This window comes from Gavia stellata, chromosome 4 (genome assembly GCF_030936135.1).
Source record: "Gavia stellata isolate bGavSte3 chromosome 4, bGavSte3.hap2, whole genome shotgun sequence".
NCBI lineage: Eukaryota > Metazoa > Chordata > Aves > Gaviiformes > Gaviidae > Gavia > Gavia stellata.
Window position 1 is genome coordinate 28,529,097 of NC_082597.1, and position 9,426 is coordinate 28,538,522.

A 9,426-nucleotide genomic window follows, 5' to 3' on the forward strand; every position below is an offset into this window, starting at 1 on the left:
TAACGCGGGTTCATTGCCACTACTACAGCACTACCTGGCTTTTCTAGAGCCTCTGGCTCAGCTCAATCCCAGCCAAAATTTCCAGGGAAGACAGGCAGGAAAAAAAACCCCAACTTCTTTTCAAGCTTGCTCTGGCTTGATCCCTCTGCTGTCAATGATTAGCAGGTGGGAGGTCTGCTTGTCTAACTTTGTGCTTTTCTTGTTTTCTTTTTGACTGCACCTTCCTCGTGCGGAAAGCCTGGTGCTGATTTCAGTCAAAGCAGAATTCTGCTGGATCCGTTTTTGCTGTCCTCAAGGGAGGGTTTTATTCAATTACTCTCCCCTCCACACTTACAATAACAGATGACTTTTTGAAACACTTCTATTAGAATGAAAGCAGTGGGTACATTTCCACTGGTAAAGTGGTTGACAAACATTTGTTTTCCCCAATGAAATGTAAGTGGGAGTAACTTCACTAACGTGCTTTTACAAAGTTGGTTCCCGGAGCTGGTGTTTTACAGTCTGTTTATTTCGATTTCTCATATTTAGAACTGATTTCTCGTATTAGAATATTGCCTCTAGCCACTGAAGCATTTTTATCCCAGCCATCACGTAAGCTGATGCATAATTTTACGCGCATCCTTAACCCCCCCGTAAGTCCGAGGGAGCACAGCAGAGCCCTGTTGCTAGATGTACATCGCGGGGGGTTGATAAATAAACGCCGGGCTCAAGCAGGATGAAGTCAATCTCCTTCCTGCGCCCCAAACCAGCGTTGTCGGGCCCTTCGTCCCACCAGGCGGAGGAGCCGCAGCCCGCAGCCCCGCCGGCCGGGGCGGGCAGGAGGAGCCGCCAGCAGATGGCAGCCTCGGCTTTGCGATGCGCGGCGCGCCGGGGCGGCTTCGCCCGCCGCGGTTTTTAGGGCGTTTTCCGAGCGGGCATTCCCCCTCACTAAGCATAAAACTAAAATATCGTGTCTCGTGTGCTGTCACGGATTTAAAGAAAGACGAAAGGGGTATTTTGAGGGGAAGGCTTTACCTTGCCTCTGAAGCGCTGCCCGGGGCTGCGCCTGCCGCCGCTTTCGGGGGCGAAATGTAGTGCGTAGAGAAAGCGAGATGGCAGCGAGGTGAACGCGGTGGCAGGCGTGTTAGGTTTGGTGAGCTCGTTTTGGCTGACGAGGGCCTAATTTTCAGCTGGCTTCGATCGTTGTCATTCAGAAACGTTAGAAGAAGAGGGTCACTGGCGCAAATCAGGAGAGAAAAAAAGCAAGCGGTAAAATAAGTCCCGTTTGCCTTGCCTGATTACTAATACCTTTTAATGATGTTCTCCCTCACTGTGGGGTGGGATTTTCCTTGGCTTGCTTCAGTTTCCATTGAAGTAACTCGGAAAATTCCAACAGCTTTGGTGGAAACAAACTCCAATAATCTGGGATTCTCGGAAGTGTTCTTCCTTTCCAAGAAATATCGTACTTCTGCGATCGAGAGAGCTCGATCTTTCACAGAAGTTTAATGCTTCTTCACTTTTGATGCTGAAAATGTATTGCATCAGAAATAAAGCCCAGTGCAAATGAGATTGTACACTGAGCTCCCTACTCAAACAGATTAAACTGCACGGCATTTTAAATATCTTGCATTAATATTATTTGGTCCTTCGTTTCATTTCTTTGTCTGACATTTGGAATTTATTGAACAGTCCGAGTTACCCTCGGTTTAATTCATTGTCTTCAAGAAGTTGACATATATAGTGAAGTTGGCTGGCTGGCTTTAAACAGAGATTTCTACTTCTTATTAGCAAATTCCTGGAGCTGTAATGCCTGTAAGTGCTTCTTTGGTTTTCATACCTCCACAGCATTGCCGTGAATTGACAGAATCACTCAGAAAGCAAAGCTATTTTCGGGTGTCTCCCTGGTCAATAAGGAAAAATGTTCCTCTCGCAAAAGAAAACTGTTTCTCTTCTGCGTGAGTCATGACTTGCTTGTATGCACAGAGCGAAAGATTTCCAGCTTCTCAGGCTTCACTGGCATTCGGGGTGGGTTTCAGCCAGCCAAGATTCACATGTGGAAACTAAATATGGTCATAGGGTTACACTCCCATTTTTTGCCCATTACTCAGGCTCCTGCATGGTGTATTTCAGTGCCTACTCCCTTTCTGCCGCTGTGCACCTCCCTCTACAGTGATAGTTTACGCTGTGGTTAAAGCTAGCAAGATCCTAGACAACAGCAGTTACAATCAAGTAGTGTGTTTCATCTTCTGCTTGGGAGTACTATATAAGTAAAAAAGACCCAGTATTAATCCTGGGAGGGAAGCTAAAGGCTAGATACCTTTATAAAGCTCCACACTAGAGGGTGTAATCTTAAACCTTACTCCGGCTTTCAGCTGTAGTAATCACCACAGTTTTCATGGTAGAACCTGCCAAAAATAGAAAAACAAGAGCGAGAGAACATGTTGTTTTTTTGAAAACAAAACAGCTCGTGTATTTTCAGCAACAAGAAGTCAGAGGGACATTTTTATAATTATATTCAACAGCAGAAGGGCTCTGATGTCATGGGAGCCAGAAAAATACATCCTAAATTATACTACATTTCACCACAGAGGTTAATCAGTGAGCCAGGGGCATTTTTAGGTTTCTGTGAGGGTGTTCAGCCGCTGCTTGGGACTGGTCAACACGTGTGGCTGTGGAAGAGCAGTGATGAACACAAACTACCGGGGTCTATCAGCTGTGTACCGCTCTGACATGGCGGCACAGCTCTCAGCAAGGCGCTGGCTCTCTTCCCATCAGCTCTCCCGGGGAGCCCTCGTCCCCTCCTCAGGTGCTTTATAGAGCTGTGTGGGAGCAGCAAGGGGCCTGATCTCGTACTCTGGGATCGGCTTTGACTTCCTCAAGAGCTCTGTGTTCTCCATTTGTCTCAAAGCTTTTGTGGAGACACAAACCTCAAGGCATCCAACAGTGGAGCGGTGACATTTGCTCTGGTCCCAGTTTTCACCTTCAACCTCCATGCAGAATTCATTACAGAATGATAGTGACACCATGACCAAACATTTCTATGAATCAGGCCCATTTTCAGCAAGGCTTTTACATAGTGTCAAATGCACAAGTCTTCCCAGCAAATTATATGAGACCATATTTGATTAAGACAGACTTATGGTCAGGCTGGATCACCATTTTGGTCGGGAGATACTTTGTTAGCTGATGATTTACTCTGGCACTGTCAACATCTATGTTACTTTGTGGCTTGCTGCGATATGTCTATTAGAAACCAAACCCAAGATTTTAATACAATAGCTGTGGTGACTACATGGATTAGCAGCCTTGAACCAGAAGTATCTTATACAGATTCTTCAGCCAAACTTTTTAGATTACTTTTATTCTTTTCTGCATTTTTTGTGTTTAACTGTAAATAAGTTGCGAGTAAAAGAAATGCAAAATAAATCAATCTAACTTTAATTAGATAAACAGGCTTATTGCTGTGAGAAGTGCCACACACTAGAGAACCACAGAGTAGAGAGTTTAAATTCACATCAGATTCACCGTGATCGCATCACTACTCTCTGGCTATGGAAGGGTTTGCATGGCAGAAATGGTTCCAGTTTCAATCCTAGGTCCACACAACACAGAAATTACCAGAACAATGGTATCAGTGTTGGAAGAGGTCAGAACCAAAAATCCTGCAGCTTATTTCTTTACTACAAGAACCAGTCTTTTGAAGAGACATTGGATAGACATTTCTGTAGGGCAATATGAAAGCGTTTTTACTTCTGTTCTGTGTACCAATATTTATTCTGGAAACAGACAACTTGTTTTGTGAGAACTATTCCATTTCATGCCCTTTTCCAAGGCTATTGAACTGTCTTCAGAAATATTCAGAAATGCCTTATGCCAACTATTTGCACCTGTTACATTCTTTATGCAGAATTAAGTCACTGACTGTAAAGCTCCTAAGGGACTTATGTTCTGCCTCAGAAAATCATTTGGTGTTTATACGTACTGAAATTTGATAGTATGTGCCATGAAAAGGGATCAACATGGCTGCTCATCTGGACTAGAACAACCCATATATCCTTGGTTGACAGATAAACTGTTATTTCTTAAGACAAAAGCGTCATTTCTTAATGGACTTTCATCAATAGCAGTGTTTGGTAACCCAGCAGGACAGCTTAGTTTTGGGGAGCAATTTAAAATTTGCATTTGACATAGTGTTCATGTGGCCACTGCAAGTAGCATCATACACTGAAAGATCTGGATCTAATACTTTGGTATTATCTGATGACATTGATCATTATCTGATGGGCATTTGGAAACATAGTACTAGGACTCAACAGAGAGCAATAAAATGGTTAGCTAGTAGTTTTTAGCCATTTTCAATGTGGTTTCCTTAAAGGAATAAAGGCTTTTTGCTTCTAGCTGGTGTTTGTAAACAGAGACAAAAAAGAATGTAAGTTCCACCTAGGAGAAGGTTATGAAATACTATTGAACAGGGAGAAGGGCAACTAGATTGCGTAAGCTTTCTATCCATAATCATCTACATAACTGCTGGAAGCTCATGCTGAAAAGCTTCCAGCTCATGCTGGAAGCTCAGGCAGAGTAGAACAGAGATCAGGACAGAAACAGGGCAAAGACTTTCTTTAAGACTTCTGCAAGCTGTAGACCTTCTGCAGATATTGTGATGAGCTAATAGGAAGGTGGGTTTGGAGGGAAAGAAATACCTTGAGCTGAAGCTGCTGAGCAGAGCAGCAGGGCTCTGTGAATTCCCTGTAAGTCTCTTAAAACAAGTGAGGTAGGTCTGAGCATCCCTATGAGCTAGCGACACGTCCGTGTGAATGAAGGAATTCCTGGATATCGTGGTGATGTAACCACTGATGGTGAAACAGGGATAAGGGCTAGCTGAGATGACAGTAGTGACCACAAAAGGGCAATAGCTGAGGCAAGTATCATGGTTGTGGCTGTGAAACCAAGTAAAAAGTTTAGTGCAAAGATTTACAGCATGCTCCTTTAATTGTTGCTAATACAAATACATGATTGATTCAACATGGTCAATTCTTCCCAAGTTTATTTTACTTTCTTTTGTCTCTATATAGGCTTAATCTTCTAAATGAGAAATATTGCTTATCAAGAGAGTCAGGGTTCAGTGTCCCCAGGACTCAAGGTGAGGGTTCAAACTGGAGGTTTTTGCTAGTGCTAAGAGGAATCCCTCTGCATTAAAGCCCAGTTCTTGTTGACATCAGCAACAGGGTTGCTTTGAGTTTCAGTCCTCAGTAATCCATGATTCAACAGGTCATAGACAATTAAGATTTTTTTTTTTCTTATTTTGGATGATTATCCATCAAGATAGTTTCAACCGTAAAATTTTTAGTCTCTCAGCCAGGAAGGAGTAAATTGATACATGGAGAGCTCCAAGTTTTTTTGAGAACTCTGCAACAGAAAGGCTTTCCCCACTCCACTGAAGAGCTAGGCAGTGCTGCCTTTACCTCTCTGTGCTAAATACTGGTATTTGGTCAGACAATTTTGCAACCTAGAGGAGCAAATCTGTATTTTCAGTGGCCTTCCTCAAAGGATGCTTGTTAGAGATACATAAAGAAATTTTTTTAACTATAGAAATGATGCTCTAAAGACATTCAAATTCAGACCAAAAGATCCAGTCCTGCTAAAATCTGACAAAACCAGCTCCAGCTTTTTGTCCCTAAGCATCTTTGTTTCATAGCGTTCTTTGGACCATTTCAGAAACTCAGCACAGATGAAACAGGCAGAATTGTAGCTGCTTCCAAATGTAGTTGAATCATTGTCTAATAGGAACTAACAGCACCTGCTCTTGTTAAGAGAAGACAGCTGAACTGACAGATGTCTGTAACAGTTGAATCAGAGTCTACACATCATGAAATAAAGAGATAAAATACTGTACAAGCCAGAAGATTAAAAGTCGGGAGATGACAAAGTATGAACAAACGTCAAAGGCACTTGTCTAAACCTACAAGAACTCATACGCTCTATTCAGTTGTCAGTTCCTGTTATTGGGATATTTACTGTCCTACAAGGAATCTAGACTACAATGGAGGATTTCTGTAGTGAGAAAGATCATATCTATAAAATGAGTAGTCTGGCAAGGCATCATATGCTTATCGCAGGAAACACAGGCTGTATTGCCCACCAACAGATTTGGGTTGGGCTTTGGGATTGTAGGCAGAGAGTTTTCCTGCATAAGTCTGACTGCTGCTTGCAGCATGGGGTGATTCCCCAGCCTGCTTCTCGGTGTGCTTCTCCAGGATGGGAAGCAGCTTCCAGGTCCGGTTTTCTGCCCAGCCAGACTCCTGTTGTGCGGATCTGGTCATACATACCATGTCCAAGGTAAGTTCTGAGTTGTCTTGTCAGTGCATTTAAACCTAGCTCTATTTGATCATACCTATGGTCATTCTCCTTCAAGGCAAGCCACACTTAAGGAGGAATTTGCACATCTTGATGATACTTTAATGCCTTGCTTCTTGCTGTCTCTATTGGTGCTTATCATTGCACTGTTCATATTTGCTCTCCTGTAGGATTCTCCTTCGGTTCAGAATTTACCTGCAAAATGTTACAGGTAGGAACTGAACAAAGGTATGAAGTTCATCTCTCTCATTTTTTCCTTCTGAAAGTCTCCATCTATCACTGCTAGATGGAAATGTGCCTGCTGTGCACAGCTTCTCCTCATTCCTTGAGTATGCAAGGCAGCCCCCTGAGATTCTCTCATCCCATCATTCTCTTTACAGAATATAGCTGCTCCTTTTGATGTACTACTTTTTTTTTTTTCTCTTAGCACCAACTATTGAGTTTCCATGTACCTTTTTTTCACTTTGGATTTTCTGCCAGTTGGTTTTCTGGCAACATGCACATCTGGCAAGCTATGTCTGGAGCTCCAGTTGCTGGAGATGGGCAGGCTGAATGTTTTGATGAGTAATAGTCACAGATGAACGCCTATATTCTCATAGTTGCCAAAAAGTTACACAACTACAGATCCCTTGGTCCTTTAAGGTTCCTCTGAGCTGATTCTCTGGTGTAAAGCATTTTGTAGCTCACAATAACTAGCCAGGAAAAGATTGTCAGTGCATACATGTGCTGTAGGGGTACTCCATATGGTGGATAAAGGTTTAGAGATGTGATCAACTGAGAAGGTCGCAGCTATGATTGCCTTAGATTTAAGTTAATCCCTGTGTGCCAAAACAAGCCCTGAGAGCTGCTGTCAGCCTGCAGAAAACAGAACAACCTTCAGTCTAGGTCCCCAGTTTTTCAAGATGGAAAACATAATTATCTCTCGAAGTGGTAGAACTGGAGACCATAATGCCTTTATTCCCCTTTGCACTGACGACCGCTTGATGGAAGAGAAAATCTGAGTTCTGAAGACTTTAGACCAATAAAGGTGTCAGAAAGCTCAGGTAGTGCCCTTAAGGCAACCGGCCACCTCCTGGAAGTCATCATGCCACATTAGGGGTCTATGGTTAGTTCCTGCACAGCACACAAGGAGAACTGGGCTTATAAAAATTGTATCCCTACTAGTCAGCATACTGAGCAGTGAGCAGCTGAAGCTTATACCTGGGAGTGCAGTGAGATGAGTTTAAGTCTCCTCTATCTCAAGGAGTGAGACGCTAGACTACAAGACTCAGAGAGGCATCAGTTCCTGCAGAAGGCGGCAGCCAGAGCAACATCTCATTTGTACGTCCCAGCAGTGCATAGGTGTGACCTGGGCAGCCTTACAATGAGTTTTACTGACAATTATGTGCCAAGAAAATTCAGGTGTCTGCAGGGCTATGTAAATTCAGGTTCTCAGAACAAAAGCAAATTACCTACTGGCATTGAGCCTAGGGCCTTTTGTGAATTGTGTCTTGAATCAACACTAAAATGTGCCTTGACTGTGAAGGAGGACACAGGCTTGTATTGGGTCTAATCACTCTCTTCCCACTTTTGCCATTCTTAGTAAAAGCAGTTACAAACCTAGTAAGAATACTGTGCATTTATATATTGTCATAGTTATCAAATGTACAACATTTTACCACTGTGCCCCCAGAAGGCCATAACAGAGAAAAGCATCTTGAAGACAGGATGTGCTAGTTGTACTATAAAATTGAAATTTTAATTAAAAATTCCACAGAAGAAAGCAAGATAGAAATAACATAACCTGTATCACATGGTGTCCCACTGTCAGATAACACAAAGTGAAAGAGTTAAGGTTTGTAAGACACAAACAAAGATAGCAAAGGTGTCTAGCTCAGCAAAGACTTTTATTCTGTGCCTCTTTCCCCCTACTCAGGAGAGGAGGAAAAAAAGGAGGAGGATGCAGCAGACGGACGAGGCAATGAAAGCAAACAAGTGAACAGAGAACAGTTCTAGTTTAACCTAAGAGAGGGTCAAAAGGTAGCTTGGGTGCAGCTATGGAAATTCTCCATCATTAATGAAAGCCTATGGTTTGTCATTGTATCTTGTTGCAACTTCATTCCAATAAACATAATTCAAAAAAATATTCTGTATTTAGTTTGTTCTTAAGCAATCAAATTCAGAGGGATCAACCACACAACCAAGCAGTTCACAGTCTCTCATTTCTCAAAACTCAGGTGCTCCAGCTGGTTTTAACTGGAGTGTCCCGCTCCCCCATACATTGTCTCAGGGTATTCAAAGGAAAACAGTTCAAGCTACATGGTACAATTTAAGAACTGGTGACTCAGAGGATGAGAAGAGTGACCAAAAACAGCCAAGAAAGTTTTCTGGTAGGAGGAAAAAGTGGTGCTGAGCTCACCTGAACCCACAGGTCCTGAGGCAGCTTATGACACTGACTTTCATACCTAGTAGTGTAAGACTGTCTACACCACATTTACAACCATGATAGGAGATTGCCTGATGCCATTGTCTAACAGCCAAAGTCTAGTCCCCTAGTAGACAAACCTGCATCTTGCTATGGGGCGTATCGTGACTGTGGTATGGATCATGAGTGTTACTGCTTTGTGAGCCTAGCAGGAGCACGGGTACGAGATTCACGCACAGCATAGTCCTGCGACTGCTGCCCAGCGAAGCACCAGGGACAGTGCAATCGTAGGGGGAATCTGCATATCGCTCCCATGAAGAGTCTTGGAGATGTGACATTATAAATGGTTAAGATGAATAGATGTGTCTGTCCTGAATCTATCAGTCTCTTGCAAAAGCAAGATGGTTTTGAATACTGGAAGGCTCATTTGCTTTACTTTCACATTACAACCTCCCTTTTACCTTTTAAAATAATTTGAATTTTCTCACATAGTCCAATTCAATGCACTGTTTGCTACTATTTGCTATTAACTACCGTTAAATACACCATTTTGCTATTGGAAAACATATCATAGACTACCTTAACCTGGTATCTGCCATTTGAACATTAAAATATGGTTAATAAATTTGTAGGCCAAAGTGTAATTGCCTGTTTTATTGGACTTTTGTGTACTAGTTTAGCGGTATGAC